Source organism: Anomaloglossus baeobatrachus, chromosome 6 (genome assembly GCF_048569485.1).
Source record: "Anomaloglossus baeobatrachus isolate aAnoBae1 chromosome 6, aAnoBae1.hap1, whole genome shotgun sequence".
NCBI classification, from domain to species: Eukaryota; Metazoa; Chordata; class Amphibia; order Anura; family Aromobatidae; genus Anomaloglossus; species Anomaloglossus baeobatrachus.
Window position 1 is genome coordinate 294,212,425 of NC_134358.1, and position 26,443 is coordinate 294,238,867.

Here is a 26,443-nt window from a genome sequence, read left to right on the forward strand (position 1 = left end):
TGCCAGACTTTGACCTAACTTCTGAATATCCTGTTTAACCCATTCACCACATTTGATGTACCTATACGCCATGGTCAGCTAGAGTTTCCAACAGATGACGTATAGGTACATCATGGTGGCCGTGCAGTTCACTGCGCCGATCCTGGTTGTTTAAGCCCCGAAATGCCGCTTACCATAGTGATCACAGCATTTATGGGGCTGGGAGAGGGAATGCGCTCTCCCACCCAATCAAGATCCCTGTGACCTGATCACAGCCACCCGATCGTTGCCATGGCAACCTGAGGTTGTCACGAAGACTTCTGGATCAGCCATTTATGGCAAGCCTTTTAGGCCATGCCAGGAGTGTGGTCTAAGGGGCTTCTGTAAGTGCAGTACTGGTAAAAAAAAAAAAAATTTATATCTAAAAAAAAAACCCATAATGTTAAAACAAAAATAAACAAAGTACACATTGGTATTGTCTGGAACAACCCGATCCATAAACTTGTCAACCTTGTTAACCCCTTGAATGAACATTGTAAAAAAAAAAAAGATAAAAAGTAGCAAAAACTGTTTTTTCATCATACATTTGACAAGAAAGTGTAATAAAACGCAAACAAAAATTGTTTCCAAATCCGTGCTGAAGTAAAGTGGACATGTGGTAAATGTTATTTATTAACTATTTTGTGTGATTCCATGGTAAGGGCTTTAAAATTTGACATTTGAAAATTGCGACATTTTCAAGTTTTGACAAATTTTTGAGATTTTCACAAATATATGCAAAAAATATCCTATATTTTCCAGTTTATTATGAAGTACAATATGTCACAATAAAATAATCTCAGAATCACTGGGATCCATTTGGCTTGGTGAGATTACGTGCGGGACCATGGTATCCTCCAGCTGTGACTGCAGGTAAACTCAATGTAAGGTAAAGTCTGGCTCACTTAAAATTAGGTGCCTCCGAGGAAAAATCACAGTATAGCAAAAACAAGTAACTCGGGCACACAGAAAAAAAGGTAAGAGTCTGAGGCAAAAGAGTGCTTGAATTTCAGTTTGCTTGTTTATTGATGAGAAAGTATCCAAAAATAATATTTCTAACGTTTCGGCCTTCACTGGCACCTACCCATGTTTGCATTGTATTCAGTGTTCAAACATCACAAAAGGTAGTACGTTCTACCATCCCCGTACCGGTAAGATTTTTCATATAAAAAACTTCTTTACCTGCGATTCAGCATATGTCGTGTATTTGATTAAGTGTCCTTGTGGTCTCGGATATGTTGGGGAGACCACCCAACATATCCGAGACCGCATAAGTAAACATAAATCGACCATAAGATGTAAACAGACATTACTGCCCATTCCCGCACATTTTTTACAGGCGGGTCACACGGTAGCACAGCTACGTTATCAGGTCCTGGAACAAGTGCCTCAACCTAGAAGGGGGGGTAATAGGGTGCAGAGGTTGAAAGAACGGGAGGCATATTGGATTTTTACATTGCAGACATTAGAACCCTTTGGATTGAATCGAGAATACGAGATTTTTTATTAAATCAGTTTTTTCTTTTATTTCAATTTTAATTTTTTTAGTTCTTCTTCTTTCCATATTTTATTCGGCTTTTTTTTTCCTCCTTTTTCTTATAAAATCCTCCCTTGGTTTATACTCATCTCCATTTCTTTTGCCTTTTCTGTTTTTCAGTACAATCCCTTATTCTTTGGTTTCTTTTTTCTATGGACTACCTATTCTGTCTGTATAATCCTACTCTTCATGGTTACGATGTCCTTTAATTCCCTTTCATTGGCTTTAGGTACGTTCTGATTACTCATGTGCATATAATTATTTTATGCTCTTTTTTCACAGGCGCTGTAGCTTCTCCATGATCTCATCACGGCACTGAATATTCTATCGGCAGCAGTCACCTGGATCACAAGGACGTCTGTGTGCCCATCCATGCGCGGTCTCGGCCGTCTTTTCGGCCGGTCTGCGCACGCGCCTGGCCCACTCCTTCTATCTAACACTCACATGCCGTGGTCGCCGCTTGCGCATGCGCAGATCGGCCCCTTGGCCCTTCTGCGCATGAGTGATCGTGCGTTCCACGATCACTGTTTGCGCTCCAACACTTTCACTTCCGCTTTGCACGTACATCCTGTTCCGGCCCACATACACGCACATGGATCGGCTGTGGCCGCCGCTCGCGCATGCGCCGATGATCGCAGCAGGTTCCTCCGCGCATGGGCGACGTGCGTGCCACGGGCGGTCCTTGCGTTCCAGAGGCACTACTTCCCGTTCTGGCAGACGCACCTGGGCAATTAGGCACCCTTAAAAGGCACACTCCTCACTTCCTTATGCAGCGTAGGGATTCACATGGGGACCGGCGATCTCACAGGATTTCATCCTTTCCAGGTACAGACGACTCACTGCCTCTCTTCTCTTTCACTGTGACTGTGTTCAGTCTCTGTATCTATTCTTTATTATGTTCTATATCTTTTTCCTAGGAGTCCGATTGATTCCCCTTATTACACTACCCCTTGATGTACTGATACCTAGCCATATTTGGCGGTATAAAGGTTTGTGCTTTGACATGTCATATCCTTTCCATATCTCATTGTAGTCGCATTGATGGGGGCATATACTCATTTTATTATGTTTTTCTGTATTTGCAGACCATACCATTGGGTATTTCACACCCTCAGGGTGTTTTCCATACATTGAACCTTACTACTTAAAATTCCTATTGTTTGGTATGAGCCGATCTCTTGAGCATATACCTTTTTTTACATAAATGTAGTATTAACACTTTTGATTAATTGTTCTCATTGATTGATTATTTAGGCCATCATACCTGGAATGTGTTGCCTTTGGGTGTAAGGGCACTCCCCACACCTGCAGTTTTTTCTGCACCACATATACGGCAACAGGGTATGTACACTTTGATTTGACTTGGTCTCTGGACACATTCTCTCAAAATACTACTTACCCTGGATATTATGACTGACTGTGTTCTTGTTTATAATACCCTACAGTGGACTCCACTTCTTTTATGTGATTCTCACATCATCCATTTACCCTTAATCGTATCATTGGTGTCAACAGAGGTATCCCCTACTTATAGTCTACCTTCATAACTGTACTCTGCTCCTCATTTTCTCTTCTCTATTTTTCTCTATTTTTCTCGCTTTTTTTCTCTTGTGTTCATTCATATCATTCTATTCCTTGTTCCTCTTTCTCCTTTCTCTCCTCTTTGTCTCTTGCTCCTTCCTTCACTTTTCATCTTCATCTTGTACCTCACATGACTTTCCCTCTCTTCGTTTACTAGCGGTCACATTTCGACCTCTTGTTTATGTATTAATCATCTTAGATCTCCAGCCGGATCTGTTATCTGACCATCCTCTATTTTTAGGTATCCCTTCATTATATGGTGATTCCATAGATTATATACACATCGTTTTCTCTACAAGCAGATAGGTATGTTTCATCTATTCCTGCTATTTCTCTTTAGGGTGTTTCACCCATACAGCGGTCAATTTTTTACCGTTACCTCCTCCAGATGACACTTTGTTCAAAAACAGACCATTATGATACACCATGTGGATTCTTTCTTTCATTATAGACTAATTATCAGTACTAAAAAGCTTGTTGATGTTGTTTGATGTTCTTTGCCCTTAATGATGTATTCTTACATTGAACATGTTTTGTCTGTACATTATGTTGTTTGTATAACAATTAATTCGTTTTTTCTTTCTGTATATTTGTGTCATAGACTTTCTCTGACGAAGGCCTGTATGTGAAGGCCGAAACGTTAGAAATATTATTTTTGGATACTTTCTCATCAATAAACAAGCAAACTGAAATTCAAGCACTCTTTTGCCTCAGACTCTTACCTTTTTTTCTGTGTGCCCGAGTTACTTGTTTTTGCTATGCAGGTAAACTCAGTGACATCATTGCTCACAGCTGTCAGTGTCTGCCTGAAACCACAGCGGGCGGTCATGTTCTCTAATGTGCACACACACACTGCGACTTCAGTATGTAAGCAGAGCCAAGATCGTCTTGGGACTTCATATGGATTATGTTGGATCTGCAAGAGTGTTTTGGGAGTTAATAAAGGGGTGAAAGAGGGTGTCTGTATTTTTAAATAAAGGAGTTTTCGGTGTTTGTGTTTTCTTATCATTTACAGGATTAGCAAGGAAAGGGGGTCTCATAGACCTCCCCTCATTTCTAATCCGGGACTTGATGGCAGCTGACAAATCACAGCTGTGATTAACACTTACATTACCCCCATTGCCACTACACCAGGGCAATTAGAATGAGGCTGGTGAAGTACCAGAATTGTTACATCTAATGGATGCGACAATTGTGGGCATCTGCAGGCTGGTATTTTTATACTGTAGGCCCAATATACATGGCTCCTCCCATCCTGATAATAGCAGCCCCCTCCTTTCTGCTTTACTGTTCTTGGATATTAAAAATGGGGGGGGGGGGGTGGGCCCTACATTCTTCTTTTTTTTTTTTTTTTTTTTTTATTCCCCCTCTATTTTGATAGCCAGCCATGGTAAAGCTCACGAGTGGGCCTACAGCCTGCAGTTGTTGTTTTTATCGATGCTGGCTATCAAAATAGGGTGGGAGCTCACATCATTTTTTTTTTAAAATTATTTTTCTTTTTACTCTACTGTACAGCAAACTGACTCTGAGAATATCGCTGCCGCTGAGATTCACTCATGCATACTAATCTGATTAGTGGAGCAGCACAGAGCAACCTGTTGACTTATTCCACCAATCCCAAGCCGCTAATAGAAAAATAAAACCCTCCTTGTTCATAGACTATACAGTGGGGAAAAAATATTTAGTCAGCCACTAATTGTGCAAGTTATCCCACGTAAAAAGAAGAGATTTGCCTGTAATTGACATCATACGTAGACCACAACTATGAGAGACAAAATGAGAAAACAAATCCAGAAAATCACCTTCCCTGATTTGGCAAGATTTTTTTTTGGTGGAAAATAATTATTTGGTCAATAACAAAAGTTCATCTCAACATTTTGTTATATATCCTTTGTTGGCAATGACTTTGGTCAACATTTTCTGTAAATGTTCATAAAAAAGGCAGAGGGCACTCACCGTGGCAATGCAGCTTATTTTATTCAGTCAAAATACATGACAGGCAGGGGGGAGTGTTGAGGGGGACACAGAGGACGACAGCCCTGTTTCACACCACACTGAGCACCGATCTGTTGAAGCGCCCGGTGTAGTGCGAAACAGTGCTATCGTACTCTGTGTCCTCTTCAACACTCCCCCCTGCCTGTCATGTATTTCAACTGAATAAAATAAGCTGCATTGCCACGGTGAGTGCTCGCTACCTCTTTTATGAACATTTACCTGGATCTTCGCTTTTGTGTGTGAGCACCACCAGTCAGCAGTGTGAAGGCTTCCATCTACTGGATACTGCCGGGTAAGACTAACACATCCGCAATTATTGTCTCTAATGTTCTGGGTGATACCATAGAGGTTTGGCGGTTAATAAGTAGTGCGCAGTCTTTGTTTTCTCTATTTTTGAAGACTTATTTTCTGTAAGACTTCATAAGGTTCGCACATACTGTTGGTATGTTGGCCCATTCCTCCATGTAGATCTCCTCTAGAGGAGTGATGTTTTGGGCCTGTCGCTGGGTAACACGGACTTTCAACTCCCTCCAAAGGTTTTCAATGTGGTTGAGATCTGGAGACTGGCTAGGCCACTCCAGGACCTTCATATGCTTCTTACGAAGCCACTCCTTTGTTTCCCTGGCAGTGTGCTTGGGATCATTGTCATGCTGAAAGACCCAGCCACGTTTCATCTTCAGTACCATTACTGATGGAAAGAGGTTTGCACTCAAAATCTCACGATACAGGGCCCATTCATTTTTTCATGTACACAGATCAGTCTCCCTGGTCTCTTTGCAGAGAAACGTCCCCAAAGCATGATGTTGCCACCCTCATGCTTCACAGTAGGTATGGTGATCTTTGGACGCAACTCAGCATTCTGTGTCCTCCAAAAACGACGAGTTGTGTTTCTACCAAACAGTTCTACTTTGGTTTTATTAGACCATATGACATTCTCCCAGTACTCTTCTGGATAATCCAAATGCTCTCTAGCCAACTTCAGATGGGCCCAGACATGTACTGGCTTAAGGAGGGGGGGCACATCTGGCACTGCAGGATCTGAGTCCCTGGCAGTGCAGTGTGTTACTGATGGTAGCCTTTGTTACGGTAGTCCCAGCTCTATGCAGGTCATTCACTAGGTACCCCTGTGTGGTTCTGGGATTTTTGCTCACAATTCATGTGATCATTTTGAGCCTATGGGTTGAGATCTTGCATGAAGCCCCAGATAGAGGGAGATTATCAGTGGTCTTGTATGTCTTCCATTTTCTTATTATTGCTCTCACAGTTGATTTCATCACACCAAGCTGCTTGCCTATTGCAGATCCAGTGTTCCCAGCCCGGTGCAGGGCTACAATTTTGTTTCTGGTATCTTTCGATAGCTCTTTGGTCTTCACCATAGTGGAGTTTGGAATGTGACTGTTTCAGGTTGTGAACAGGTGTCTTTTATACTGATAACAAGTTCAAACAGGTGCCATTACTACAGGTAATGAGAAGTTACAGGTCTGTGAGTCAGAAATCTTTCATATTTTTAGGTGACTAAATACTTATTTTCCACAATAATTTGCACAAAAAATCTTACCAAATCAGACCAGGTGATTTTCTGGATTTGTTTTCTCATTTTGTGTCTCATAGTTGTGGTCTACCTATGATGTCAATTACAGGACTCTCAATTTAAGTGGGAGGACTTGCACAATTGGTGGCTGACTAAATACTTTTTTCCCCACTGTACAAATTATTAAATCTTTATTAGATATGCATATAAAAACATATGCAAGATTAAAAAAGGATACAAGAAGGATCCCTTCATATAAAGATCACACCAGTGGTAACAGAAGGATAAATATATGTAGAGACATACAGTACGTTAGCAAATGAGACAGACTAAGAACACCACGTTGTTCGAAACGCGTCCTCTTTGTGGGCTCTTACGACCCAGGAATGGACTTTTTAATATGCCTTTATAAATAAAGAATTTAAAAATGTTTAAATAATACCGCTTTGGATCAGATTGCTGGAAACCATTTCTTTCACCGCTTCATACAAAGGTTTTGCCGACCTTCTTTTTCCGTGCACGGTCCAAAGCAGTGGTCTCCATCTGAGCAGGTGAGATGAGTAAAAACCTTTTTTTCTTTCTTAGTACGTTAGCAAAGGTATTTATACTTCCACAAAATGAAATAATGTTTTTTGGGAACCAAGCAAAAAGTCTGTTAGGAGAGTGAGCTAAAATACTTCAACCAGAGAAAAAGCAGTAAAAACCTGGGACCAAATAGATGTAGGCAATTTAACAACATCTGACTATTAAATGTACATGGTCAATGCAATGTTCTCAGGTCCAACAGAGAAGCTGTAGTAGGAGAGAAAAGGCGCAATAGGGTCTTACCTGATTTACAGGGCAGAGGGAAAAAGGGTTAAAACACACTCCCCTGGCTGGGTTGTGCCAGTCACAACCCCTTAGAGAACGTGGATGAGTGCTTTAGTGGTTCAGCAGCGGCCCCGTATCTGAACAAAGGATATCAAAGTGTAGACTGGAGGAAAAACGGGTTTAAAAACCATGATAGGAAACCACGAGCAAGGATGTAAATGAATATTTTTCTTTTATTTAGATAATTCCAACGCGTTTTGGAGACCCATCTGTCTCCAGGAGAACTTGTACCAGATGATTTAGTAGAACAAGTCAGTCACTTCATTCAGGCCAAAGGGTTTCAGGGTATTTAACCTATGTATCCAAAAGGTTTCTTTCCTGTCCTCTCATGCAGTTAAAAAACTCACCGTGTATGGGAAGCTGAGACCCAGGCTATTTATACGTATGATATGGATTGGCAATAGGTGTGGTTGGGGAGGGTTCACAAACGAAAAACTACTAACAAATAAGGAATAACGTTTGGAACACCATTCTAAAGGCCCCGTCACACTAAGCAACATCGCTAGCAACATTGCTGCTAACGAACAACTTTTGTGACGTTGCTAGCGATGTTGCTGTGTGTGACATCCAGCAACAACCTGGCCCCTGCTGTGAGGTCGCTGGTTGTTGCTGAATGTCCTGGGCCATTTTTTAGTTGTTGCTGTCCCGCTGTGAAGCACAGATCGCTGTGTGTGACAGCGAGACAGCAACAACTGAATGTGCAGGCAGCAGGAGCCGGCTTCTGCGGAGGCTGGTAACCAATGTAAACATTGGGTAACCGAGAAGCCCTGTCCTTGGTTACCCGATATTTACCTTTGTTACCAGCCTCCGCCGCTCTCACTGTCAGTGACGGCTCCTGCTCTGTGCACATGTAGCTGCAGGACACATCGGGTTAATTAACCCGATGTGTGCTGTAGCTAGGAAAGCAGGGAGCCAGCGCTAAGCATTGTGCGCTGCTCCCTGCTCTGTGCACATTTAGCTGCAGCACACATCGGGTAATTAACCCGATGTGTGCTGTACTAGGAGAGCAGGGAGCCAGCGCTCAGTGTGCGCTGCTCCCTGCTCTCTGCACATGTAGCTGCGTGAGCTGGTAACCAAGGTAAATATCGGGTTGGTTACCCGATATTTACCTTAGTTACCAAGCGCAGCATCTTCCACGCGGCGCTGGGGGCTGGTCACTGGTTGCTGGTGAGCTCACCAGCAACTCGTGAAGCCATGCTCCAGCGATCCCTGCCAGGTCAGGTTGCTGGTGGGATCGCTGGAGCGTTGCAGTGTGACATCTCACCAGCAACCTCCTAGCAACTTACCAGTGATCCCTATCGTTGTTGGGATCGCTGGTAAGTTGCTTAGTGTGACTGGACCTTTAGTCTGAACTGGGTGCAAAAACCTAAAAGAACATCACTATGGGGAGATAAGGTATGCACACCAGTGACTATGTTAGGGGAATACATGAAATAGCAGAAACTGCTGTGTGAATACTGACCTGAAAAATCCAATAGCTATATGTAAGAGTGAAAACGCGAAAAATGGAATCTGCACTACTGCCATGAACATATGAACCAAGAGAAATTTAGCTATCGAATTGATCAATGCAACAGAGCCCCAACACTACGCCAAAGTATCTCTCCACGTTGGGGTCCCCAGCCTGTGTGTGTGTCCTCTCATGCAGTTAAAAAACTCACCGTGTATGGGAAGCTGAGACCCAGGCTATTTATGCGTATGATATGGATTGGCAATAGGTGTGGTTGGGGAGGGTTCACAAATGAAAAACTACTAACAATAAGGAATAACGTTTGGAACACCATTCTAAGTCTGAACTGGGTGCAAAAACCTAAAAGAACATCACTATGGGGAGATAAGGTATGCACACCAGTGACTATGTAAGGGGAATACATGAAATAGCAGAAACTGCTGTGTGAATACTGACCTGAAAAATCCAATAGCTATATGTAAGAGTGAAAACGCGAAAAATGGAATCTGCACTACTGCCATGAACATATGAACCAAGAGAAATTTAGCTATCGAATTGATCAATGCAATAGAGCCCCAACACTACGCCAAAGTATCCACGTTGGGGTCCCCAGCCTGTGTGTGTCCTCTCATGCAGTTAAAAAAACACCGTGTATGGGAAGCTGAGACCCAGGCTATTTATGCGTATGATATGGATTGGCAATAGGTGTGGTTGGGGAGGGTTCACAAACGAAAAACTACTAACAATAAGGAATAACGTTTGGAACACCATTCTAAGTCTGAACTGGGTGCAAAAACCTAAAAGAACATCACTATGGGGAGATAAGGTATGCACACCAGTGACTATGTAAGGGGAATACATGAAATAGCAGAAACTGCTGTGTGAATACTGACCTGAAAAATCCAATAGCTATATGTAAGAGTGAAAACGCGAAAAATGGAATCTGCACTACTGCCATGAACATATGAACCAAGAGAAATTTAGCTACCGAATTGATCAATGCAACAGAGCCCCAACACAACGCCAAAGTATCTCTCCACGTTGGGGTCCCCAGCCTGTGTGTGTCCTCTCATGCAGTTAAAAAACTCACCGTGTATGGGAAGCTGAGACCCAGGCTATTTATGCGTATGATATGGATTGGCAATAGGTGTGGTTGGGGAGGGTTCACAAACGAAAAACTACTAACAATAAGGAATAACGTTTGGAACACCATTCTAAGTCTGAACTGGGTGCAAAAACCTAAAAGAACATCACTATGGGGAGATAAGGTATGCACACCAGTGACTATGTAAGGGGAATACATGAAATAGCAGAAACTGCTGTGTGAATACTGACCTGAAAAATCCAATAGCTATCTGTAAGAGTGAAAACGCGAAAAATGGAATCTGCACTACTGCCATGAACATATGAACCAAGAGAAATTTAGCTACCGAATTGATCAATGCAACAGAGCCCCAACACTACGCCAAAGTATCTCTCCACATTGGGGTCCCCAGCCTGTGTGTGTCCTCTCATGCAGTTAAAAAACTCACCGTGTATGGGAAGCTGAGACCCAGGCTATTTATGCGTATGATATGGATTGGCAATAGGTGTGGTTGGGGAGGGTTCACAAACGAAAAACTACTAACAATAAGGAATAACGTTTGGAACACCATTCTAAGTCTGAACTGGGTGCAAAAACCTAAAAGAACATCACTATGGGGAGATAAGTTATGCACACCAGTGACTATGTAAGGGGAATACATGAAATAGCAGAAACTGCTGTGTGAATACTGACCTGAAAAATCCAATAGCTATATGTAAGAGTGAAAACGCGAAAAATGGAATCTGCATTACTGCCATGAACATATGAACCAAGAGAAATTTAGCTACCGAATTGATCAATGCAACAAAGCCCCAACACTACGCCAAAGTATCTCTCCACGTTGGGGTCCCCAGCCTGTGTGTGTCCTCTCATGCAGTTAAAAAAAATTCACCGTGTATGGGAAGCTGAGACCCAGGCTATTTATGCGTATGATATGGATTGGCAATAGGTGTGGTTGGGGAGGGTTCACAAACGAAAAACTACTAACAATAAGTTAGTTAGAATTGATCAATGCAACAATATGGCTCTGTTGCATTGATCAATTCGGTAGCTAATTTTCTCTTGGTTCATATATTCATGGCAGTAATGCAGATTCCATTTTTCGCGTTTTCACTCTTACATATAGCTATTGGATTTTTCAGGTCAGTATTCACACAGCAGTTTCTGCTATTTCATGTATTCCCCTTACATAGTCACTGGTGTGCATACCTTATCTCCCCATAGTGATGTTCTTTTAGGTTTTTGCACCCAGTTCAGACTTAGAATGGTGTTCCAAACGTTATTCCTTATCATTCAGTTTTCAGACATAAACTGCTTGAAATGTCATACACTTTTTCCAAAAATGTTTTATGACTTTTGGCATTTTTATGCCAATTCCGAACAGCTCCTCCTAGTTGCAAAAAGTGGGCAGACATAGCCAGATTAGGCATGATTAAGTGCACCCAACAAACTGATAATAATTTATTCCGCAAATATTGCATAACTGACCACAGAAATGTATGCCAATCTCTAGTTGGAGTACAATTTTTATGATTGCAGACGCTCTTAATGAACGTTTTGCATCTTACTCCAGCACACTATTCATAAAGACTGGAATACAAACCGCAAGCCTCGATGAATAGGAGACCCAGTTTTTGCATCTTTTTATTGCTCTATTTTTTGAACATACGGTAAGATTTTTGACGTTCACCTTTGGAGAGAATTTTTTAATGTAAAAACAGTAGATATACCCACAATCCTCAGTTAATCCTTCACAATAGATTGTATAGACGTCATTGTTTCTTTTTGAAGAGCTTGTCCCATCGACAGCATTTACCAATGCCTTTGACCCACAACTATCTTGAGATTGGACCCAGTTGGATGCTATCTGGAATCCAGACTTGGCTGTGAATGCAGATTTCTGTATTCATTTCTATGGGTGTTCTGAAAATTGCCATTAATGCTTCAGCTTATTTTGTTTTTTTTCATTTTTAGATTACGACAAAAATTCAAAGTGATGATAACCAGTTTTACCAAAATTCAGCAACTTTCTTGTTTGGCTTTTATGGAAAGCGCCTTTCCACTATCCTATATGATAAATATACAGTATATGTCAGTGATCGCAATTCTCCCCTACTTATATAGTTGGCTTATTTTATCATTTCTTCATAGCTGAGGAAATGTTTTATTGCTTAGTTGTCACTTTTTTGTAACTGCACTCCTTGTATATGATACATTATGCAGTCTGAAGGTATTTTACCTAGATTTCAGGCTATTTTGAAAGTGCGTTGACTATTTTAAGCTGTTTGAATATGTATGAATCCAGTCTTTCTAAAATGCTCTTGCTTACACTAATGTAGGATGTTTACGGAACAATTGAAACACTTTGGAGTATTCAGATACGAATGAAATGTGCTTCAACATAAGTTGTATTTTAAGTGCAATTACTAGTTCTCTGATAATAGCACAGACAGTGAGCAGCCCATCAGTGGGAATCGCATGTATTGGATTTTATCATTTTTCTATTGAGGTTCAAGGTTTGTTTTTCTGTAAGCTATTTTTTTCCCATGAGCACCGAGTCCTCCATTCTCATCATTACAGGACTGCTTTATATATTGCTCCAACCGCTAACAAAAAAAGACACTTCAGTATTTCAAGGCATAATTTCAATATAGTCTTAGCGCATTGTACTATGATTGTTTTCTAAAGGGATTTGGGCATTTAGGGACTGAATAGACAAACACAGCTCTGAGTTATTCTATCCTCAGAAATGGAGCTTTGTCCTTTTAGCCAAAACGAGGAAAACAAAATCAAACAAAAAAACCAGTCAGCATGACTTTCCTGGCCAATCAGCTCAGTCCCAAAAACAGAGCAACACTACAGGTCCACATGTACATTATATACAGTAGATGGACAGTTGTTATCACTGTGTGATATTGGGAGCAGGTGGTTGGATTCCTACCCTGGATGCCATATGCATATTTATGTACAGTGGAAAAATTTTTGCAAGTTTTCCCACCTACAAAAAATGGAGAGTTGTGTAATTTTTATCCTAGGTATACTTCCACTGTGACAGAATAAAAAAATCCAGAAAATCACTTTGTATGATTATTAAATTATTAATTTGCATTTTATTGCATAAAATAAGTATTTTATCACCTAAGAACCAGCAAGAATTTTGGCTCTAACAGACCTGTTATTTTTTCTGTCACTCCGGGATATTTTCCATTTTTCGATTTTGTTTATTTTCTCCCCTTCTTACAAGAACCATAACTTTTATATATTTCCGTCAATATTGCCATAGGAGGGCTTAATTTGTCCAAGATGAGTTGTACTTTTGAATGAAACCATTAGTTTTACCATATAGTGTACTGGAAAACAAGAAACAAATTCCAAGTGCAGTGAAATTGCAAAAAAGTGCAATAGCATGATTGTTTTGGGGGTATTTTATTCTACGTGTTCGCTATATGGTGAAACTGATGTGTCGATGGGATAGCTCAGGTCGGTACGAGTTTGTAGATGCCAAACATGTATACTTTTACCTTTATCTAACGGGTTAAAAAAAAAATTCAGAAGTTTGTCTCCCCCAAAAATTATGCTTTTGGCGCCATATTCTGCGACATGTTTTCATTTTTCAGGACCTTGGGCTCAGTGATGTATTATTATTTTGCATCTTGAGCTGGCGTTTTTAATTATTCAATTTGTGTGCAGATTCTACATTTTGATCGCCTGTTATTGCATTTTAAAAAAACATTTGCGATGACCAAAAAATGTAATTTTGGTGTTTTGAATTTTTTTCTTGCCACACCGTGTGCCGATCAGAGAAAAATCCTTTTTCTAGTGCGCACAGGGCCTTAAGCTTCTCATCCAGAAAGTGGAGATCCATGAAGGGAAAAAAAATTACAGCAACTTCGTCCCAAAATATTTTCTTAAAACTTGTAAGTTTAATTCATAATATTAAAAACAGACATGCGTATTAAAAAAGAACATGAACAGTCTACGCGTTTCGAACATAGGAGTTCTTAAATTTGGCCTAGGTGATCAAATACTTATTTTATGCAATAAAATGCAAATTAATTATTTAAAAATCATACAAAGTGATTTTCTGGATTTTTTTATTCTGTCACAGTTGAAGTGTACCTATGATAAAAATGACAGAACTCTCCATTCTTTGTAGGTTGGAAAACTTGCAAAATCAGCAGTGTATCAAAGACTTATTTTCCTCACTGTATATACTGACGTGTAGAATATAAGATATTGACAATAATATTTGTGGGAAATGTTGCAATCTGGTGGCCGATTTAGGTAGTGCCTATAGGAAACAGGTGATAGAGGGATAGGAAAGAGTTAAGCTGTGGGAGTAGATTACAAAGGAAGAGTTATTTCCTGTATGTAGAGGAGAGACTCCCTCTAAGGCCAGAGTCACACTTGTGAGTGCCTCTCGTGTAGTTTGTGCGAGTCTCTCATTGAACCTGCAGATTATGTGGGCGGCACGGTGGCTCAGTAGTTAGCACTGCAGTCTTGCAGCGCTGGGGTCTTGGGTTCAAATCCCACCAAGGATACTATCTGCAAGGAGTTTGTATGTTCTCCCGTGTTTGCGTGGGTTTCCTCCGGGTACTCCTGTTTCCTCCCACACTCCAAAGACATACAGATAAGGACTCTAGATTGTGAGCCCCAATGGGGACAGTATTGCCAATGTATGTAAAGTGCTGTGGAATTAATAGCGCTATATAAATGAATACAATTATTATTATTATTATTATTATTATACTAAGATAGGAGGAGTAGCAAACACTAGAGAGGAAAGAGAGCGTATTCAAAAGGATCTAGACACACTCGAAAAATGGGCTGAGGAGAACAGAATGGTTTTTAACAGGGACAAATGCAAAGTCCTACATCTGGGTAAAAGAAATGTAAACAGCATATATAGTATGGGAGTAATAGAACTAGGTGACAGCATCGGGGAAAAGGATATGGGCATAATAGTGGATCTTAGATTCAACATGAGCCAACAATGTGGAGCTGCAGCTAAAAAGACCAACAAAATTCTGGGATGTATTCAAGACAAGCATTCAATCTAGTTCAAGAGAGGTAATTATTCCCCTAAACTCTACCCTGGTCAGACCACACCTGGAATACTGTGTATAGTTCTAGGCGCCCCAATTTAAGAAAGACATCGATATATTGGAGCAAGTCTAGAGAAGAGCAACCAGGATGGTAGAAGGTCTGCAAACCATGTCCTATGAAGAACGGCTAAAAGAACTAGGGATGTTTAGTTTGCAAGAGGAGGCTGAGAGGAGACTTAATAGCAGTCTACAAATATCTGAAAGGTAGTCACAGTGCAGAGGGAACTACCTTATTCTTATTAGCACAAGGAAGTACAAGAATCAATGGGATGAAACTAAAAGGAAAGAGATTCAGATTAGACATTAGGAAAAACTTTCTGACAGTGAGGTCAGTCAGGGAGTCGAACAGGCTACCACTGGAGGTGGTGAGCTCTTCCTCAATGGAAATTTGCAAGTGGAAACTGGATAAACATATACTGTAGCTGGGATGATTTAGGAAAGCCTGCACTTGCAGGGGGTTGGACCCGATGGCCCATGAAGTCCCTTCCAACTCTACCATTCTATGATTCTATGAATCATCCGGCATGGACTCACACTCTCCTGACAGGAGTGGGTCGGTTGCATGTATCTCTATGCAGCTGAGCTGTTCCTGTCTGGAGAGTGTGTGGCCATGATGGGTGATGCAATGAGAGACAGACGAGTTACACGCGAGGCACTCGCAAGTGTGACTCTGGTCTAAGAATTAGTTGGAGCTAAGGCTAGAGACAGCTGAGTGTGGCCAGGTGTGCCCAATGCCAGTCAAGCAGGAATCCCAAACTCCTGGGCATAAAAACTTCTGGATGCCTGGAGCATAAGGCTCAGGGCTAGTGGTAAGTTGATACCACGAAACCCCACCTCCATATAGTGGTAGGAGACAAGAAGTTGGCAGGAGAGAGAGTTAGGGAGCCCGAGACCGAGCGAGTGAAGGCTGCTAGTGCTAGTGAAGACACTACATTCCCCACAGTACAGAAACGGCCCAGTTTTCTAGTGCAGAAACTCCTGAAATGTCTGGAGCAAGAGGATCGAGTACGGTGGCCAGTGAGGTACCTGAACTGACTCCCGATGTTGGATTACAGGACATGGCGCTGTGGTGATATGTTAGAGAAGAGACTCTGAAGGTGGTGCGAACCCAGTGAGGGAAATGGAACAGCCTTGAAGTATATTGTAATGTGATACAGAACCATTCAAGTGTATGTGCCCATTATGACGTGTTTCCAGAGAAAAATACTGTTGTTGCCGAGTAAAAGATCTTTTATATAAAACTAAACCAAGTGTCACCTGAATTGCGTGTGGTGGGTGGCCTAAGATGGAGAACACTGAAGGCAGTAGTGAACCTGGAAGTGTACTACACCCCACATAGTTAGCCAGGAAGACATATTCTGTAACATGCCAGGGAGTTATATTGCAGAGAAAACTCGTCCACGACTACTGCCTCCTGGCAAACTACAATGTCATTTTTTTTGTATAGTCTAAATACATGTTGTGATGTGGACATCAAAGTGGATCATTTATGCTGGCCATTAATTATCAATTTCAGCAGCACATGATCTCATGTAAGCTAGAAAAGTGTTACAGACAACATGCATGATGCATGTGGACAGGACCATGTAATTAATGTCTAGCAGTTTTTTACATAAGTTCTCAAAGGGTTTTTTTGGTGCTGCACTCTGGCATTAGGACATGAGTGGTGTCATGCCCCGCATACCTGCCAGGATGTGTACATGCTCATTAGGTGCTGCCTACCTGCTCTAATCGCCAACTACCACTTTAAGCTAGCCTACATTGTGGTGTAAATTACCGTATTTTTCGCATTATAAGACGCACTTTTGTTCCCCCAAATTTCGGGGGAAAGTAGGGGGTGCGTCTTATAATCCGAATATACAGATTATATACTGCAGGGTTCAGGGGAGGTGGGGACAACTCTGGAGCGGTGATGGGGGCTAGTGGAGTCTGGTAGAGGCTGCAGGAGGCAGCGGGAGATCTCCTGCTCCCGCTCATATAATATGCACTGCCGCTGTTCATCACCGTGGTGCTGAAACCACACCGCGGCGATGGGCTGGGGGAGCGGTGCATATTATATGTGCCTGCGCCCCCCTCTGATCGCACATGCCCCCCCAGGGTTAGATATGGCTCCCATGCTGCTGCCCATCCTAAAATAAAAAAAGCTTTACTTACCTCCTCAAGCGTGTCTCCCGGTGTCTCCCTGATCTCACTGCTGCCGCTGTGATTAGGCACGCAGAGATCATGTTACTCTGCTGTGCCGATCACATGACCGGCATTGAGAACCAGGAAGTGCAGGAGCTCAGCAGCACGGAGGGAGACACGAGGGAGGACAGCACTGGAGAAGGTAAAGTAAAGTGTTTATTTTACTATGGGCAGCAGCATGGGGGCCATATCAAACACAGGGGGACGTGTGCCATCCATAGAAGACCTGTGCCAGCTGTAGGGGATGTGTGCCAGCAATAGGAGACTTGTGCCAGATATAGGAGACTTATGCCAGCAATAGGTGACCTGTGACAGCTGTAGGGGATGTGTGCCAGCAATGTGGGATGTGTGCCAGCAATTGGAGACTTGTGCCAGCTATAGGAGACTTGTGCCAGCAATAGGTGACCTGCGACAGCTGTAGGGGACGTGTGCCAGCAATATGGGATGTATGCCAGCAATAGGAGACTTGTGCCAGCAATAGGAGACTTGTGCCAGCTATAAGAGACTTGTGCCAGCTATAAGAGACTTGTGCCAGCTATAGGAGACTTATGCCAGCTGTAGGAGATGTGTGTCAGCAATATGGGATGTGTGCCAGCAATAGGAGGCTTGTTCCAGCTATAGGAGACTTGTGCCAGCAATACGAGACTTATGCCAGCAATAGGAGACTTGTGCCAGCACAGGGGGACGTGTGCCATAAATAGGGGATGTGTGCCAGCAATAGAGGATGTGTGCCATCAATGGGGGACATGTGGCATCACTGAGGGATGTGTGCCAGCACAAGGGGGCTATATTCAATAAAAGAAGGCCATATCCAGATTTAGGGGGCTAATTTTAGGATGGGGGGCTATAAGGGACATATACCCTATATGATTTGTTAGACGGACACTGTCAATATAAGACGGACGCCATTTAACATTAAAAAAAAAATTCTCTTTTCCTTCACCAAATTTGGGGGTGCGTCTTATAATCAGGTGCGTCTTATAAAGCGAAAAATACGGTAAATAAAAGTGAATCTATCGGGACCATTTAGAGTTTACTCCCTTTTGGCAAGCTCCACCCAATTCTTTAAAAGTTTGCGCAAAAACATCAAGAGTGCTAGAATATGCCACTTTTCAATGTCAGTTTTCTTGAGTAAAATACTTCATAAATCAGCGTTCAATACTTTTTGAATTATTATCAAATTTAGCATAGTTCATAATAGGTTTCAGACTTGAAGGATCTTTGATTGCTGTACTTCAATAAGAAACAATTACTTTCAATTGATGAAAATTTGTGCTGGTCAAGTAATGAACACATTGATGTATGCCTTGTTCTTGATTTGTACCTACTTGTAAAGAATTACTTTAAAAAAGCAAAAAGCAAAAAACAACACTATTGTGTTTTATTTTTCCTATTTTTGACACATTATTGAGGTGGAATTTTGTTTTGTTTGCTTGGGCTACCTAGTTCTACTTTGTAATTCATTCTATTCCATGGTGACTCTTTATTCTCTCCTTCGTCATTCTTTCACTTGATGCTTTTGGCAATGATCATGATTTGATCTATCCCTGGATCGGACAGCTTTGTCTCTAACCCTTGATCATGCTTTACCTTTATTCGATGGCATTTACTGTCACATTGAGTCTGTAATCCTTGTCTTTTACTTTCCGATAGTCTTTTATCTGGGCCATTCAACCTGTTCTGTGTCACCTTGTTTTCTTTTTTTCATATCTCAGATCTCTTATCTGCTCTTGACAGATAGCAATAATTCAGTAAGATGCACTTTACTTCTGGCCTTATTTCCTAAGTCCCTGTTTGTAGTTATTGAAGTCATTAAATAAAAAAAACAGAACAAAGATAACTTAGCTTTGTTTTTCTGCATAGTGATTATTTCTTCATAAAAACTGAACTAAATTGACTTTCACTATTAGTAAAATATTAAATTCACTAAAGAACAGAAGGAAAATAGACAGAGGTTATGTCAACTTTTTATTAATATTACAGTTTCACTCTACATTCCAATTTACATTTGTTTTAAAAGCTTGACTAATATTGGCCAATTACTGATAATGGTACATACAGTGATGATCGTTATTAGTGATCATCATGACTATGGTGGTGACAGATTTCTACCAGCCAGGACATTTATTAAACCCACTTCATCATTATTTTTTTTGCAGTTTGTGCTTAAAATTGTTGTGTTTCAGTATCTACCTTTACATGGTGGGTGGAGTTCATAAATGGAACATATAGTCACTAAGAAAAAATATTCCCATAGTTTCAAATATGTATATTCAATGGGGGAAATAAGTATTGAACACATCATCCATTTTTAAGTAAATATATTTCTAAAGGTGCTATTGACATGAATTTCTCACTAGATGTCGATTTAGTCGTGTGTAAAATTGAGAAATGATACAGGAAAAAGGATTGAACACATCTACTCAAATTTAATTCTGTATTTCATACAAAATAGCTTTTGTTGGTGATGATAGCTTCAAGAGACACCTCAAGTATGGAATAATTAGTCACATGCATTGCTCAAGTGAGATTTCGGCCATTCTTCAACACAAAAACTCTTCAAGTCTTGAAGGTCCCAAGGGCTCTATTTAATGAATTATGAGCTTTAGTTGCTTCCATACATTTTCTATTGGATTCAGGTCAGGTAATTGGCTTGGTCATTCTAGCAGCTCTATGTTCTTACTCAGTAACCAATTGAGAGCTTCCATGGCTGTGTTTTTCGGATTATTGTCTTGCAGAAATGCCCACCCTCATTTCATCTTCATCATCCTGGTAGATTGCAGCAGATTTTTATTAACAATATCTTGGTACATTTGTCCATTCATCCTTCTTTGAATTATATGAAGTTTTTTAGTGCCATATGCTGAAAAACAGCCCCACACCATGACGTTCCCAAGTCCAAACTTCAGTATTGGTATGGTATTTTGGGGGTGATATGCAGTGGATTTTGGCCTCCAAACACAATGTGTATTATGGCATCCAAAGAGTTTAATGTTCGTCTCATCTGACCAGACTATATTCTCCCAGTATTTCACAGGCTTGTCTAAATGTTGTTTATCAAACTTTAAATGTTCTTGAACATGTTTTTTTGTTTAGGAATGGAGTATTGCGTGGTGAACGTGCATACAAGCCATGGAGGTTGAGTGCATTACTGATTGTTTTATTTGAAACAGTCGTATCTGCTGATTCAAGGTCTTTCTGTTGCTCTCTTATACAATTCTTCTGATAATTCTTCAGTGTGAATTAGATGGGTTGGTACTGATATCTGATGAGAAATTCATGTCAATTGTACCTTTAGAGATACAGTGTCTTGTGAAAGTATTTGGGCCCCCTTGAATTTTTCAACCTTTTCCCACATTTCAGGCTTCAAACATAAGGATAAAAATGTTAATGTTATGGCGAAGAATCAACAACAAGTGGGATACAATTGTGAAGTTGAACGAAATGTATTGCTTATTTTATACTTTTTTAAAAAATAAATAACTGAAAAGTGGGGCGTGCCATATTATTTTTCCCCTTTAATTTCAGTGCAGCAAACTCACTCCAGAAGTTCATTGAGGATCTCTGAATGATCCATTGTTGTCCTAAATGACTGATGATGATAACTATAATCCACCTGTGTGTAATCAAGTCTCCATATAAATGGACCTGCTCTGTGATAGTCTCAGTGTTCTGTCTGAAGCGCAGATAGCATCATGAAGACCAAGGAACACAACAGGCAGGTCCGTGATACTGTTGTGGAGAAGTTTAAAGCTGGATTTGGTTTCCAAAAGCTTTCCAAAACTTTAAACATCCCAAAGAGCACTGTGCAAGCAATCATATTGAAATGGAAAGAGTATCATACCACTGCAAATCTACCAAGACCCGGCCTCCCATCAAAACTCTCTCTCAAACAAGGAAAAGACTGATCAGGGTTGCAGCCAAGAGGCCCATGATCATTCTTGATGAACTGCAGAGATCTACAGCTGAGGTAGGAGAGTCTGTCCATAGGACAACAATCGGTCATACACTGCACAAATCTGGCCTTTATGGAACAGTGGCAAGGAGAAAGCCATTTCTCAAAGATATCCATAAAAAGTGTCATTTAAAGTTTGCCACAAGCCACCTGGGAGACACACCAAACGTGGAAGAAGGTACTCTGGTCAGATAAAACCAAAATTGAACTTTTTGGGCACAATGCCAAACGATATGTTTGGCTTAAAAGCAACACAGCTGATCACCCAGAACACATCATCCCCACTGTCAAACATGGTGGTGGCAGCATTCATGGCTTTTCTTCAGCAGGGACAGTGAAGATGGTTAAAATTGATGGGAAGATGGATGGAGCCAAATACATGACCATTCTTGAAGAAAACCTGTTGGAGTCTGCAAAAGACCTGATTAAAAAGTGTACGTCTGGAATACCAATGGTGTGAACAAGGTGCAAGACTCCAAAACATATAACTATACAATAGGATAAAGAGTTGCACACTAGTCACAATGTATAGGGGAATAATGAAAAGCAGAACTGCTATGGGAATATTAGACTGAAAAATACAAAGAACTATCTGAAAAAATGAAAAACATGAAAATGGAATATGCATAACTGCTATGAATAATAGGAATATAAGAGATGTTTAGCCATTGTATTGATCAATTCAAAAGAGCCCTAAACCACACCAAGGTAATCTTTATTTTTGGGGTCCCTAACCTATATGTAGCCTCACCTGCAGTTAAAAAACTTGCTCTGTATGGGAAGCAAAGGACCAAGCTATATATGTGTATGTATGTATTTTTCAGTCTAGTATTCCCAGAGCAGTTTTACTTTTCATTATTTCCCTATACATTGTGACTAGTGTGCAACTCTTTATCCTATTGTATAGTTATATGTTTCTGAGTCTTGCACCTTGTTCACACCATTGGGGTTCCAGACATACACTTTTTAATTAGTATGCACTTTCTGTCTGAGAACCCTACCCCACCCATAGCCATGTGTCTTATTTCCCTTTTATAGCTTGGTCCTTTGCTTCCCATACAGAGCAAGTTTTTTAACTGCAGGTGAGGGTTAGGGACCCCAAAAATAGAGATTACCTTGGCGTGGTTTAGGGCTCTTTTGCATTGATCAATAAAATGGCTAAACATCTCTTATATTCCTATTATTCAGAGCAGTTATGCATATTCCATTTTTATGTTTTTCATTTTTTCAGATAGTTCATTGTATTTTTCAGTCTAGTATTCCCATAGCAGTTCTGCTTTTCATTACTCCCCTATACATTGTGACTAGTGTACAACTATCCTATTGTATTGCAAAAGACCTGAGACTGGGACACAGATTTGTCTTCCAACAAGACAATGATTCCAATCATAAAGCAAAATCTACAATGGAATGGTTCACAAATAAACGTATCCAGGTGTTAGAATGGCCAAGTCAAAGTCCAGACCTGAATCCATTTGAGAATCTGTGGAAAGAGCTGAAAACTGCTGTTCACAAACGCTCTCCATCCAACCTCACTCAGCTCGAGCTGTTTGCAAAGGAAGAATGGGCAAGAATTTCAGACTCTCGATGTGCAAAACTGATAGAGACATACCACAAGCGACTTGCATCTGTAATCGCAGCAAAAGGTGGCACTACAAAGTATTAACTTAAATAGGACTAATAATATTACCCGCCCCACTTTTCAGTTATTTATTTTTTAAAAAAGTTTAAAATAAGCAATACATTTCGTTCAACTTCACAATTGTGTCCCACTTGTTGTTGATTCTTCACCATAACATTGACATTTTTATCTTTTTGTTTGACGCCTGAAAAATGGGAAAAGGTTGAAAAATTCAAGGGGGCCAAATACTTTCGCAAGTCACTGTATATTTACTGGTGAAGTGTTCAATATTTATTTCACCCCCTGTATATATGTTTTCCTTTCCGAACATCTTGAAGATAATACCAAGGCATAGGGTGAACTGCGAAAAAATCTTTTTGCACATGGTCAATTTCAGATTACAAGCTCATTCATCAAGTACAGTTCAACTTAGCTCCCCATTTTAGGGCTTTAGGCACTTCCATCTTGCCTGATGTTGGTCATAGAACCTAATAACAAGGGGGTGAGTATAGAGACTTGTTTTAAAAGAAAGTTTCAATTATACAGAAGCCAAAAAAAATCTTTTAATTACATAAGAGATATTTGAATTCATTTTTAACATTTTATTTATTGAATGTGATTGTCCTGATGAAGGAGTCTGGTGACTCCGAAATGCATTGACAAATAAATGACACTCCATGATTATTCATCATGTTCTTCTTGTCCACCATCATCGCAGGATTTACCCCTTCATTTCCAGTCTTTGGTGTGAAACCCAGTGGGGTTCTGCAGCAGCCTGTATAAGAGATTTAGTGGTTGTGCCTCATCAGGTGATCACATGTCTTGTTTATAACTCCTTCCTATCTCGGATAAGACTCTACTGTGCTCCTTGTCTCTGCAGATTCATATCCAAGCTTTATTTTTGAAACCTCTGATTAATAGCACATCCTGACATGGAGTATAGCATGACTTGATGTCTATGGAGTTGTGTTTCCTTTGACTTGTTGTTAACAATAACCTTTTTTGGTTTTGTACTGATTAATAGAGTAATAATTCTCATCAAGTCTTCTCATAGGACAGCTTTTGGGATATATAGTGGGGGCCAACATCAGGTTCTATTCCAATAGAAACACCCTCCATCCAACTGGTGCATTTTTCACAAAAGGTCAAGAGTGAGAGAAGCCTTGAGGATGCTCTAGGATCTTAGACAGAACTGAGGTCTTAAGATCAAATCCCACCAAGGACAATCCCTGCATAGAGTTTGTTCTTCCCGTGTTTGCGTAGGTTTCTTCCTACACTCCAAAGAGTTTTAAGCCTGTATGTCATTAAAACATTGCAGAATATGTTGGCTTTTTAGAAGCAAGAATACAGCAATTATTAAATAATAACAAAGGGTGAGAGTTAAGGTTTTCTGCATTCTCTATATTTGCGGGGTCCTTCTCTACAGAAAGAAGAATATTAGCAACCAATTGAAGGGACAAGCTGAAGATATTATATATTTTTTTAAAACTTGTAAAATATAACTTTTATAATACTCCCAGTGAACATTCTGTATTTCACCCTGCAGTAAATAATGAACAGAAATGAATCAGCAGTGGGCACATTTTCTCTTAACAGCCAAAAAGGTTAATCCTCATCTGTGAAACCATGACAACATGTTTACTAATCACTCTATTAAGAATCTGAAGAATGATCCACTTCCAGTTTATCATCTATCAGTTGTAGTGATGTATTTGCCTTTATTGCTCCAGTGTCTTTTTCTTCTCCGTATTTATCGGTCATCTATGTTTATGTCTAACTTTTTGCTTCAGCGTGGAGGAAATTGTTCCATTATTACCATGGCAGCACAGATTTTAATATAAATATTCATTAGTTCTATACTAGCTAATCCCAAATTGTATTAGATAAACAGAAGTTATAGACATTTTTCTCACAAAAAGCCATTCTTACTCCTCTCAGTCCCAAATACTTAAACTTCCCTGTAACTCTGGGTATTTTGTGGTACCATTAGTGATAACAAAGCTGCATGTTATTTCATTTGTTTCCAATAGTCATATATATAGCCCTTCTTCTAGGTAGAACACCAAGGAGCAAAATCCCCAACTTATTACTTCCTATTTGAGACAAACCTCCTCTGTTTCACAACCTTTCTTACATGCTTGATAGATGATCCTTTAGACCAAACTGCTTTAGGTTTCTCCTTGAGAACACCCTAATATATTTTGCTAAATTTTCACGTTACACTTACTTTCTCTCTAAACACACACTACCCCAGGCCAATATTTTTCAGTTTCAGGCAAAAGAGAAGCCTTGGAGTATATATAACATTTTTTGAGCACTAAGATGCTGCTGCTATTGCTCTTCATAGTCTTTCCTGTTATGAGAAAATTATTTTTTGAAATGCCCAATTCTCACCCAATGTGGGTGTATCCTGACTACCAACTCAAAGCAGAACCTGAATACTCAACACCCTCATTAAACAATACCCCTTATTCTGGGATTCAGGTGATGTATTCTGTGGACTGACTTCCCCTTACCTCCCCCATAAGAACCTTTGCCGCTTCTCCTAGGAAACTCCAATTTTTCTGCTTTCAAGTTATGGATCACAGAATCATCCATTTCTATAGACTACCAGCTGTAGTACCCGGGCATTGCCCGGGATAGTAACTGTCTCTCTGTCTCCCTCCCAGTCTCTGTCTGTGTGTCACTGTCTGTCTGTCTCTCTGTCTGTCTCTTTCCTTGTCTGTCTGTGTCTATGTCTCTTTCTGACTATTTCTATCTCTGTCTGTATTTGTATCAGTCTATCGGTCTCCATCTCTATGTCTGTCTGTCTCTCTCTATCTCTGTGTCTGTCTCTATGTGTGTGTCTGTCTGTCTCTTTCCCCGTCTGTTTCTTTTCCATCTGTTGGTCTGTCTCTTTCCGGTCTGTCTCTTTCCAGGTCTGTCTGTTTCCCCATCTGTCTCTTTGCCCGGCTGACTCTTTCCAGGACTGTCTCTTTTCAGGGCTGTCTCTTTCCAAGTCTGTCTCTTTCCAGGTCTGTCTCTTTCCAGGTCTATCTCTTTCCAGGTCTGCCTCTTTCCCCGTCTGTCTCTTTCCCCGTCTGTCTCTTTCCCTGTCTGTCTCTTTCTAGGGCTGTCTCTTTCCAGGTCTGTCTCTTTCCCCAGCTGTCTCTTTGCCTGGCTGACTCTTTCCAGGGCTGTCTCTTTCCAGGTCTGTCTCTTTCCCCGGCTGTCTCTTTGCCCGGCTGACTCTTTCCAGGGCTGTCTCTTTCCAGGTCTGTCTCTTTCCCCCTCTGTCTCTTTGCCCGGCTGTCTCTTTTCAGGGCTGTCTCTTTCCCTGTCTGTCTCTTTCTAGGTCTGTCTCTTTCCCTGTCTGTCTCTTTCCCCGTCTGTCTCTTTCCCCGTCTGTCTCTTTCCCTGTCTGTCTCTTTCCAGGGCTGTCTCTTTCCCCGGCTGTCTCTTTCCCCGGCTGTCTCTTTCCCCGGCTGTCTCTTTCCAGGGCTGTCTCTTTCCCCGTCTGTCTCTTTCCCCGT